Below are 12432 nucleotides of genomic sequence, written 5' to 3' on the forward strand. Positions count from 1 at the left end.
GGGGGCAGCGGGAGAGGGTGGGAAATGGGAGGAGTGGGGGTAGCGGGAGAGGGTGGGAGATGGGAGGAGGGCGGGCAGCAGGAGAGGGTAGGGGATGGGTGGAGAGGGGGCAGCGGGAGAGGGTGGGGGATGGGAGGAGAGGGGGCAGCGGGAGAGGGTGGGTGTGGCTAACAGTGCTGGGGACACAGAGAGAGGAGGAGATGGGGGCGACTTGCTGGACAGCTAGTCTGACCAATTCGCAAGCTCCAGATTAAGTGAGAGACCTTGTCTCAAAAAATGAAATGGAGGAGGATAGATGAAGACACCTGGCATCAACTTCTAGCCTCCACACTTACACATGGGCACACGCATGTCCTGCATACGTGTGTGCACACACACACCACAAGAAGGAGGAGAAGAGGAAGAAGATGACACACAGAATTACCAAGAACTGAATCAGACGCTTGGTCTGAATCTTGGCATTTTCATCCGCTGGGTGGGAGTGTGTAGAGTTTTATAACACAGGGGCCTAGGATCATTTAAGAGATATCCAGTACACTATGTAAGCCAAACACGTGGTGACAGAGCGATGACTGGTTAGAACTAGTAAATCAGTCCCCTTTGTATCGAGGGAAGGTGAGCAGGAGGCGTTAGGAGGCTAACAGGCGGCGTGGCAGCAAAGGGCAGTGCTCCTTCCTAAGTCCCGCAGGATCGGCGTGAATGAATAGAGGGACTGCGTGCAAGCTTATCTGCTCAGCAGTTAGACACGGCCATTTCCCACTGAAGGTAGACTCAGAACCTGCAGGCAGAAAGAGGTTAAGCCAGGTGTAGAGTGAGCTGGAGGACTGGGGCCAGGGCTCATTAGAAATCTGGTATTTCAGGTTGGACTGGACTTTGGGAATGGCTGCTCCTTTGTTCAGGGGCAAAAGCACTTTAGATCTGGCTGCACTCTCAAAAGTGACTTGTGGAAAATGGATCCGCGGCTTTTCCAGAGAGAGAGGCTGGGCCTCCGAGCAGACACCAGCTCCCGGGCTCCCCAGGGCAACATTGTCCCGTGTAATTACAGTCAGCAGAGAAGTAACCTGAGCAGCCTACACCAGCCGGGACCCACACTCTGCGAAGGCAGTGTGGAAGCACAGGGCACGCCGGCTGCAGATCTCCACACAATAATGTATGCCGGCTGCAGATCTCCACACAGTAATGCATGCCGGCTGCAGATCTCCACACAGTAGTGCACATGTCTGCAGATCTCCACACAGTAATGCATGCCGGCTGCAGATCTCCACACAGTAGTGCACACGTCTGCAGATCTCCGCACAGTAGTGCATGCCGTCTGCAGATCTCTGCACAGTAGTGCACACGTCTGCAGATCTCCGCACCGCTGTCTGACTACTTTCAGGGTCACATATTCCCTTTCCCTTTCCTGTGAGATCAGTGCTAAAGCAAAGTGATGTGGACGTCCCTGGTTCACTGTCAAATCTTTCCCCTCCACTGTGATGTTTTGAAATCCCTACATTTCCATTTCCTCAGCTTCAACACCCAGCACCATTGTGTCATGAATTCCTTCCTGTAGCAGCTTCTCTTCAAAAGTTGCTTCATGTTACCTGTGACTAATTGCCTAAATACAAACAAACAGCATGTGAAACAAAACAACGCATGCCCCTCCTCTCTTGGGGCACATTTTGTTCCAGCACAGAGAAAAAGGAGTGGAGAGCACTGCTCCTTCCCACCTCCACCCCCACGTCCCTTCAGAAACAGAACACAGCCGCCTGGTCCCTCTCTTGCTCTACGTGTGTCAGAGCGCGTGTGAACTGAACGGACTGGGACTCACTAGGAGCTCCGACCTACCTTTCATTTGCTTGTGCTTTGTTCTGGAAACGTCCATGAGTTGTAATTTACTCTAGAGCCAGCTCCTGGGTGTCGGGTGTTTCTTCCTTCTGCCAATTCCTCAGCCAAGCCACAAAAATAAAACGACAGGAGACTAGCTTGTGGGAAATAACAAATTGTATTAGGTTTCTAAGTTTTGCAGAGTACACACATATACACACGCACACACACATAGATACATACAGACACACATGTACACACACGTACACACATACACATACATAGACAGACACAAATACACACACATAGACACATATACATGCATACACACAGATACATACACATACACACATGAACACACACAGACACACATATACACACATACACAAAATACACATCACATGCATACATATATATACACACATACCACACAACATACACACACCACACATGTATATGCACACATACATACATATACATACACACACATATACACACATATATATGTATGCACAAACATACACACATATATACACCACACAATATGCATGCCCATATACACATACATATATACATACCACAATATATATTTACACACCACACACATATATGTACATGCATACATACATACACATATACTCATCACACACATACACTATACATACACACATATACACATACACACATATATGCACATGACAACATATGCACACACATACACAAATATAAAGCTCAAAGCGGTGCAGGCTCCATAAAACTAAGCGAAGCTTCTGGAGGAAGGAAGTGATGCAGGCAGGACAGGGAAGGCTGTGGACGAGGTTCCCTTGGGTGCGGTGAAGTCCTGAGGTGGCAGCCACCTGGGCCAGTCTGTCTGGGTAGGTGTCAGAGTCCTTTTCTTCTTCCCGGGAAGTTTATTTCCTAGGTAGAGGACAGACAGCAGATGGGACGGGCTCAAACATTTTTACAAGAGAACAGCTTTTGTCTGTCTGTCCCTGCAGCTTCTCTGGAAGATAAGGAAAGGTGTTTGGGGGAGGGATATTTTGAGCTCCCTCCAGTTACAGAGCCTGCCCTCAAGGCAGGAGGGGAAGAAAGTAGATGGGAGGAAGGACTGGCTGGGTAGGAGGGAAGAGAGCTGATCAACGTGATGTGAATTACATGAGGGTTTCCAAAGACCCACCAGTAGACTCAGCTCTTCCCAGCTGGGCAGACCGCAGCTTACTGTCTGGTTCTGTCCTGTCCGCCTGTGAGATGGCTGGACCCTCTATCATCTTTCTTGTTTAGGTGGTTGGATGACTTAATCACAAAAGCTTGAGGAAAAGAATGCCAGAGTAAAGAAGACACTTAAGTACAAACACATAGCGGTACCACATACCTCCTGCTGTAACCGTCTGAGCAGCCATGGGCACTGACCTGCCGACCCTATCCCCGCGTCCTCCCTGTCTCCTCCCTGCCTCCTCCAATTCACTTTTCTCCATGGAGATCAGATTCTACAGAATGCTGCTCTTGTTGTTCCTTTTGGAGACTACAGCTCCCAGAACCCTCCTGGATTATGGACACCAAGCCGCAGGCTCAAGGACACTTCTCCCAGATACCCTTGCGTTTCCCGTTAAAAGCAAGTTTCCATGAGCCCCTGCCCTCTTTTTCCCCTTCCACCCTCCTGTGTCAGCACACCTGCACCTTACCTGTCGCCCCTCCCCCATTAAAGTGCACCCACGTGGGACCGCCGCGTGTCTGCGTCTCCTTTCCACCCCGTTCCACCGTGCGTGTTTCGTCTGTCTCGTGTTTGTCTCTACCCTCCACACACACCCGCTTTAAAAAGAATAATAGCTTTGAGGGCTGTGGCTCAGCGGTACAGCATGGGGTAGCGTGGGTTTCATCCCTGTACACGCACGCACTCACACACCTGACTATGCTGTCTCTGCTTGTCAATCTGAAGCGACTTCTCTGCGCAGTTCAAGTCCATGGTCTTCTGTGGCCTTAGCTTGCTGCTCTCACCTTCTGGCAGCTTCCCTCGCCAGGCCTTTAGTGTTGTGCTGAGCTGACGGCTGGGGAGCTGCAACATGGGTCTCCCAATCCAGACCTTACACTGGTTTCAAATGTCAATGAGTCGTGGCCCATGGGTTGAGAGCCCCTGCTGCAATCCATCCCTCACTGGTGGATGCAGACTGAGGAGCTAAGATGTGTTGTCGGCCTCTGGCCAGTCAGTCAGACACACAAGGTTTCTTGGCTGTGCGTGAGTTTTCCTCCAACATGGGCGTTCTTTACATTGCTATGTCTTTTGAGTCCACTTTTTTTTTCTGTTAAAGCTTTTTCCTAGGTAGTTACTTATTTTTTAGTTCATAAGCTGTGCTATGTCCATTTTGATGAGAGAAACGTCATCTTGACTATCTTTCCTCCTCAGCAGACTTCCCCCTAGTGAGGTAGACGGACAGGCTGTTCTTGTGTCAATGTGATACTGTTAATTTTGATACCGTTAATTTCTTATTTTCCCTCTTTTAACTTTAAATTTCTCTTATTCTAGCAACTAGCTTTTTAAACAAAACAAAACATTGTGTGTGCACATTCATACATATGTGCTTATGTGCATGTGTGTTGTAGAGAGGCGCTAGTTAGTTCCCGGCTGCTCAGCCCTGAAATAATCACACAGAAGCTGTATTATTTAAATCATTGCTTGGCCCGTTAGCTCTAGCTTCTTATTGTCTAACTCTTACATATTAATTTAACCCATCTTCATCAATCTGTATATCGCCACGTGGCTGTGGCTTACCCACTGAAGTTCTGGCATCTGTCTCTGACTCCACCCTCTTTCTCCCAGCATTCAGTCTAGCTTTTCCACCTAACTAAGTTCTACCTTGCTATAGGCCAAGCCAGTTTCTTTAACCAATAAACGCAACACATAGACAGAAGGCCCTCCCATATCACACGTGTGTGCATGGAGGCCACAAGTCTGCCACACCTTGCTTTATTCATGGGTGCTAGGATTAACTCAGGCCTTCATGCTTTTAAGGCAAACCCTCTGCCCCCTGTGCCACCACCTTAGCCCTGCTCATACCCTTTTCTATCTTTAAACCATCACCCCTTCTTCTTACCGCAACATCTTAGCCTGCTCAGAATCCTGGATTTGACCCCAAGCAGTCCTCTGAACCTTCAAAGCCAGCAAACAAAGACACTTAAAGAAAAATTACTTAAAACCATGTGCTCTGGTCAAAACATTTCCTTCCTTCCTTCCTTCCTTCCTTCCTCCTTCCTTCCTTCCTTCCTTCCTCCTTCCTTCCTTCCTTCCTCCTTCCTTCCTTCCTCCTTCCTTCCTTCTTTCCTTTCTTCTTCCTTCCTCCCTTCCTTTCCTTCTCTTCCCTCCCTCCATCTGTCCTTCTTCTCTTTCTTTTCTTTTTCTCTTCAGTTGACAATTGAACCCAGGGCCTCACACATGGTAGGCACGTGTCCTGGAGGCTGGTCTACATTGTGACAGGTTACATCAAATTTCCATCCAGGGGTTTTCAAGTGAACTGTGTTCTCAGAGGAAGCTGTTCTCAGTTCTTTCAGATGGACAGAGGGTGAGCATTAGTTGGGTCTCCCAGGTTTCTGAATTCTTTCTCAGCTGAGTAGCATTTGGTATTTCCTTTAACCCTCACAATCGGGAGGACAGTGAGATGTTAGGAAGTGGCCATCAGTATAAACAGGGAAAACCGTGCCTCTGACTGCTTCTGGACTGAGTATTAGTGAAAGTACAGGACTCAAAGAACAAAAGAAATACATTCCAATGATGTTTGCCGCTTAGCCACTTGTATATTGTGTCCAGCCTTATAAGGCCAAAGCCGAGCGCTTAGTATGTGTGTGGGGGCAGAGCTGGGGTAAGGGGAAAGGCCAGAGAAACAAACTTGGAAGCCAAGAGAGCTCAGATGTTTTCTCAGCTGGGTGTCTGGAGGGCAGAGAATGATTGGTCAGGACATCCCTGGTGCTGGCCCGAGGGGAGTCTGCCCCCAGCTACTCTGTTGTACGTCCCTGTTAATCTTGTTCCCACTGCCCGAAAGCACACGTGGGTTCTCTGCATCTCCAGAGCTGGTCAAGAGTGGCTCCTCTCCCCTCGGTGACTCACAGGTTGCAGGTAGCCATGACTAATACCCCAAGGCGGGTGTGTGTGTGTGTGTGTGTGTGTGTGTGTGTGTGAGCATCCTCTCCCCTTCCCTCAGACTTCTATGCTCTACACCAGGGTTGCTACCTGGATGGGGTAGCGGAGAAGTGGCTCAGGGTTAGACACAGATAGTTCCACTGGGTTTTCAGAAACCATGCTTTTCAATTGCTACTAAAGAAAAAAATCTCCTAAGACATGGTTAATCTTAGCTTCAAGCTTCTAACAGCCTGACACAGTTGAATTTGTCTCTGTTTAAAATTCCTTCACAGGCCATCATCCCTTGGTGCCTCAGGGGTGGGGTAGGAAGTGGCTACCAATAGTCACATGCTCGGATCCCTTAGACAAGATGGCGTGGTGTTTCATAAAATCTGAAGGTGACTGCTATACTATTACTGTTTAGGGAGTATTAGTGAGGAAAAGCGCGCATGCTCAATGTAGACATAAGTACCCCCAAATCTCTGTCTGAAGTTGTTTGGAACCGTGGACGTAGACTTGGTGAGGAAAAGTTGCGCATGCTCAATGTAGCGCGCCCACAAATCATCTCTGAAGTTGTTTAGAACCACGGACTATGGATGTAGAGCCCGCAGTACTGAGTGCTGGCTCTTAGGGTTATGCTAACACTGACTTTATACCCCGGGATGTAGCTCACAGCTACTCTCTTAGAGAAGAAAGGTTGGGGTTAACTCGAGGCCCTGGTTTTGTTTGCTCCTCCTTCATGCTGAGGACGAAGCGGGAGGCCTGTATAGAAACGACATCCATGACAGGCTCTTGCTTCCCTCCTTCTGCCCGTGCCAAACCTCTCCTTCCCGCAGAGGCCCTCGCTGCAGGTGGCTTGCTCTAGAGACAGGGTGACGTGCTGTTGCTGGCCCCAGCACGTGCCGCCTTAGCGGCCCTAGTTCAGGGTTACCGCTGGAGACTCCCCGACCTGTAAAGCCGCAGGAATAAATACCGTTCAAACACAGCTCAGAGGAAGCAGAAATTGCTTACTGTAGGGCCTGCCTGCCTCTCTCAGCCTAGTGTTTTTCTTAGTTTTAGGACGAAAGCAAAACAAACAAAACGGGTCTATAAATAAGCGGCCTCTGGTTCGCCATTGTCTGCTCTTTCCCAGTCCAGTTCATTCAGGGTGTCGGGCTCACACCGCGTGGGCTTGGGCACGCGTGGGCATCACTGACCCAGGAAGCTCCGTCGAGAAGCCGGACTGGGGCTCTGCTTTCAAATGCAGAGAGGGCAGCAGGATGGTGACACAGGGCCCAGATATGAGTCATTTGTTCTGGGCCTTGAGGAAGAATTTGAAAAGTCTGAGCGGAGTCAGGAAGAATGCCAAGTTGATAGGCTAAGTAGAGCAGGGTGTGAGCTTGACAAAATGTGGGGTCACAGCCGAGGCCGCCGGGCTGCGGGCAGGCCATTGTTTTGAAAAACAACTGCCACATTAGATGGGCTAGGCAGCCAAGGAGGGGTTTGCCAAGGGCCAGGCTGGGCTCAGACGCCCTCCTTGGCTTATGGTGAGGACTCCTTAGGACTCCCTGCATGGCTTGTCTATTCCTGGTGGTGTTGGAGGGTGCGGAGGCGGGAGACTGGTAAGACAGTGTCCCGGCCACGTGTGTGGAAGCTTCACTGTTTTGTCCTGGAACGGCTTTGTTTTCAGGAAAGATGCTGGCCGTATTTTTGAGAAACGATTTGGAAGTCGGGTTGGGGGAAATCAAGTCCTTCCTGTAGGGAAGGATCCCAGACGACTTTACGGAGCGCTGAGAATGGACCCCGAGTTCTCTAAAGGAGGGTTTAGTTTGGGGGAACAACTGGGAAGGAGGAAAGTGTGGCCCAAGGGCAGGCAGGGAGCAAGTGTATTTCTCACCGACAGAGCTGCGGGTGCGGAGGAAGAGGCCAGGAGTAGAGACGGAGGGAAGGCAGAGGGAGAAGTGACTTTAGTGGACAGGGTGGCAGCGCAGTTTCCTGAGGTCACCGTGCCTAAGTGGTTGGCATACTAGGCTGCTCAGAAGCCCCCTTATGTGTGTCTCTGGCATGCTGGGATGGGTGGACTCCGCCTGTAATTCTGATTAGACCCTTGAAGGGAGGAGGGGGAGAATTAGAAAAAGCAAGCAGATGATCACAAGTTGGGAGTACAGGGAGGAAGTGACTGGGGGAGAAGCAGAAGGGAGCCACAGAAAGAGGTTGAGGAGAAGGAGGCCCAATGCTTCCTCGGAGGCCAGCAGCCCAGTAGAGGCTTGAGGAGCCGTCGGTGAGAAGATCTGTCCCCAGTCCTCTTAGCCCCACCTCCTCCTTCCGGGAGGCAGAGTTTGAGGAGGGTGGATGTTTCCTGAATCCCTTCCAAGACTGACACTGTGCACTCGCAGATGTACAGGTGAGAAAAAGTGACGTGGGCTTCACTCTCGTGGACGTGGATGCGGGGGGGGGGGGCAGGGGGGAGAGGCACTGGTATGTGGGCTTCACTCTCATGGATGTGGACATAGGGAGTCATGGGGGAGAGGCACTGGTATGTGGGCTTCACTCTCGTGGACGTGGATGCGGGGGGGGGGTCATGGGGGAGAGGCACTGGTGGGGAGAAGGCAAGGCGTGTGGGTGATACGTACTGAGCACACCTGGGGGAGAGGGCGTGAGGCACACAGTGCTGGGGCCCCAGTGTGTGCGCTTGAGAAAGACCTCTGAGCTCGGACATAAAGCACAAATAGGAGCATTGTGACTGTCCCTGGACAGAGCAAAAGGAACTGGGTCGAGTTCCCCAGGCTGGGTCTTTAAACCACCAAGGTGGAAGGGGGTGGTGGAGGGAGGTGGCAGGGGGGTAGGGCCATGTCTGTGGACAGCCAGGTAACACTGATGTGTAGACATTGCAGCTTGGCCTGGTTTGCATTTTTGAAAGAGTCCAAGAGAGAAGATCGTGGCGTGGGCTGGGAGCCTGGCAGAGATGAAGAGGGGCAGGTGGATTCCAGGCCCAGGTGGGAGGCAAGGCTAGCGCAGAAGATGGAGGAGAGGACAGAAAGATTTAGGGGATTCGGGAAAAGTCACATTTTTTTCCTTTCTGTGCTGGATCCTTGCATTGGTGAAGGGAAGAGCCGTGGTGAGAAGGAGCCTGAGGAAAGAGATAGGAGGGAGTCTGTGGGTTTAGCGTCTCAAGAGCCTTGGGCTGGGCCTTAGCGGTTGAATGCTTGCCTGAGCTAAGCCTGGGTTCCAGTCCCTGGTGCTGCAGTAATACACTACTTAAAATAAAAACCACTGAATTTTTAAAGAGATAAGTGAGGAGAAAGGGCTCCGGATGGATTCACACTCGGGAAGGAGGGGAGTGGAGGTTTGAAGTTGCTGTCCACAAAGGAAGGTACAGAGGCTTGTGGGAGAGGGAAATGCTCCACCCTGTCCATGCTTCTTTGAAGGTTAGAGCTGTTCAGAGAAACTGCAGCTCTCTGCAGAAAGGGACCACTGCAAGCCGTCCTTTGCACGTTCCTGGCAGAAACCATAGATGCTGGCGGAGTCTCTCCATCGGCTGCAGCCTCCCTAGGAAAGATCTGTTCTAAGGAAGAGGGGATGGGGTCTGGCTTCTCCCGGGCAGGCAGGGTCCCATATCTCTCAGCTGGGAGGCTCCCTGGGTGGCTGTACATCAGTAAACACTTGAGCATTTTGCCACTTTTGGAGCCTCATGTTCTGGGTATGACCCCTGGGCTTCTCGGATATGCAGTGAACTCCGTGTGTGCTTTTCCTGTCATTAGTTTACCGTATAGACTAAAACTGTTGACCAGAAAGAAGAGAGTAAGGGAAGGTTTCCTTTGTTCTCCTGACGTAAGGCTGCAGCCCTTGAAGGAACAGGCTTCTAGCGGGTGGGCGCTTGGAGATAGGGAAAGGCTAGGAGAGCGTCCAAAGGGGCTGAGCTGATGCTAGAACGTGGGAGTATGAAGCTCATTTGAGCACATATCATGCATGAATTATTTGCATATATGCAAGCATTGCCCCTTCTTGTAGTATCTTGCAAAGTCCCTGTTTCAAGTCCACAGTCAGGAGCTAGGGTAGGGGCGGGGCTCAGCAGGGAAGAGCACCTTTGCTCTCCCAGGATCAAGGTTCAATTCCCAGCACCCACATGGTAGCTGACTCAAACCACCCTTAACTCTAGTTCCAGAGGATCCCACACCCGCTTCTGACCTCCAAGGGTATGCAGGCAAAAATGCTTATACACATAATAAAATGAATAGATTATCAATATGTTAGAAAAATGGAATCGGTGAGCTTGAATTCTAAGCGTCAAAGAAGACATTGCAACATCCATGAGTAGAAGACATTGCAGGCATCCGTGAGTAGCTCGTTTGCATTACCCTAGGGAACAGCGGTGATCACAGGATGAGGAGGAGAATCCATCTGCTCAGAGGCATGAGACCTCAGAATTTCAAATGTCCAGGTCAACTCCCATTTCCCATTGGAATGATATAAACCCAGCCATAGGGGTCACAACTGTCTTTTAAAAATGCAGCTAACCTTTCCGCTTTCATGAGAAATCTATCAGATCTACCAGAACAGGAGTGTTTCTTTACTGGTCTGATTCAGAAAAACAGAGTTAAAAAAAAAATCCACAGTAACAAAGACCTCATCTCCCCATCCTCTCCTCCCCTGCTGAAGCAGAATTACAAGTATCTGTGCTTAGACACTTTGTTGTTTATTTGACACATCAGATTCTTCCTGCAGCACCTTTGAGGGAACCTGTGAACTTGGCATGTCTCCTATTCTTTCCCAAGCTGACTGGATACAGTTTTGCCACAGATACCCTCGGGGACACATTTGACCTCAGAGGCGTAATGTGCTGTGTTGCTATATGGAATTGCACAGGGAGAGTGGCTGGCTGGCGGGAGCAGCAGCCCTGCTCGGCAATTTTGAGATACACACCGCTGGAATGGTTTCCAAAGAGACCCTTGGCACACTTTCAGTTTCAGGGAAGAGAAGCAGTGGAGGAGGCTGTACTAAGTCATTGTACCAAGTGATGTTCACCCATCACTCAGGCTGACCAGTAAGCAGCTCTCCTGTCCTGTATCCTGTTGTGGCTAACGCATACTCTCAGAGAAGACTAGTATCAAATGAGCTAGTCCATCTACTTGAAGGGCGCAGGCTTGGTACACAAAAGGTGTTCAATGGGTATCATTACTTACAAAAATTGTTATGGATGGGGCGATGTCTGTTGGTAACGGCTTGTCGCATAAACGTAGAGGCCTGAGTTTGAACTGCCAGACCCACATGAAAAATCCAGGCACGGCGGTGCAAGTCTGTAATCCCAGCCCTGGGGAGGCAAAGACCAGGAGATTCCTAGAGCTTGCTGGTCAGTCCCACTGAATGTGTGAGTTCTAGCTCCTGTGAGAGACCCTGTCTCAAGACACCAGATGTCAACCTCTGGCCTCCACACGTACACACACACATGTGTTCGCATACTCACAAACACACACACGTACCCCCTCACACACACCCTTGTGAGCGTGTGGGAGTTATTATTTAGACCGATTACCCTCTTAAGGTCAATTAGAACTGTCACTAGTTAGGGTCACTAAGTAACTGTCCCTTACGAAGTACTCGAGATCCTGCCATGTCGCTGGAAGGGCTCGGGCAAAGTCTTCCACCATGTGCAGCATGCCGCTCCCGCCAGCAGAAGAGACGACTGCAACAGGATCCTTCTCAGAACACACTTTATTGGAGCACTTACACTTGAGGTTGTAAAGAGGCAAAAGACCCCGTCCCCGTGACGCAGAAGAATATATACGGTGCCAGACAAAGCCCTGACGTGTCATCAACCCAATGGCTCAGGCCAGAATGGAGTGATCGTGCTTAAATTATGATTGGCCAGATCGGATGGCCAGATCGAAATACTCCCCGCGTTGGGGGGGGCTCGCGGGCGCATGCGCTGTGGGCGCGCATGTGCACAAGTTGCTCACAAGCTGTCAAGTTTGACGTGGAACAGCAAATGGCGCCCAGGCCCCGTGCCCCTGACATGACAGCGCCATGGTGCGCGCTACAGCCATGTCCCCTAGCTTCATTACTGCAGACCAGAATCCTCTCTTGACTCACGAGTCCTGTCGGAGCTAGACTGAGATGGGCAAGGCCGCTGCTCCACAAGTCACACGAGAAAGCATTTTCCCCTCCTCCGGCTTTGAAACTGATTTCTGCAGCACAGAGTTTTTGGTCGCTCACAACCCCCTTGGAGAACCAGATAAGTTTTGCAGCTGATGTAGCCTCAAGCTTCAAGGCTGGTTTCTCTCCATGGTCCCTGGAGGACTAGGTTTGGAATTTTCCCTGAATGTATATCTTCTGAGGGCCGAGTTGGACCTTTGGCGTTTCCTGTCCCACACAGGGAACCATACGCTTTCTGAATTATCTCATAGGACATTTCTCATCTGTGAATCTTTAGAGCCTGAAGTTCATGTTTTTCCCTCCACCCTCCTCTGATTCTCAGTCTCCAAGGGACATGTGTGTATTCCATTATAACCCCACAGCTTCCCTTGCTCCACGATAAATAT

The 12432-nt window shown here is 50.3% G+C and overlaps 1 long non-coding RNA gene across 2 annotated transcripts; it reads right to left on the minus strand.

Annotated features, from left to right (window-relative positions):
- Positions 1–558: 558 nt before the first annotated feature.
- Positions 559–3406, minus strand: LOC126508154 (uncharacterized). Of its 2 annotated transcripts, XR_007593729.1 has the most exons (3): positions 3179–3406; positions 1828–2724; positions 559–778 (listed from the first exon to the last, which is right to left on the minus strand). It is a non-coding gene; the product is annotated as an uncharacterized lncRNA (long non-coding RNA). The 2 variants fall into 2 exon arrangements; XR_007593728.1 differs by lacking the exon at positions 3179–3406 and having other exon boundaries at positions 1828–2807.
- Positions 3407–12432: the final 9026 nt, after the last annotated feature.

The sequence above is a fragment of the Alexandromys fortis genome, unplaced genomic scaffold (genome assembly GCF_014885135.2).
Source record: "Alexandromys fortis isolate MF-2015 unplaced genomic scaffold, M_Fortis_MF-2015_v1.1 scaffold_88, whole genome shotgun sequence".
NCBI lineage: Eukaryota > Metazoa > Chordata > Mammalia > Rodentia > Cricetidae > Alexandromys > Alexandromys fortis.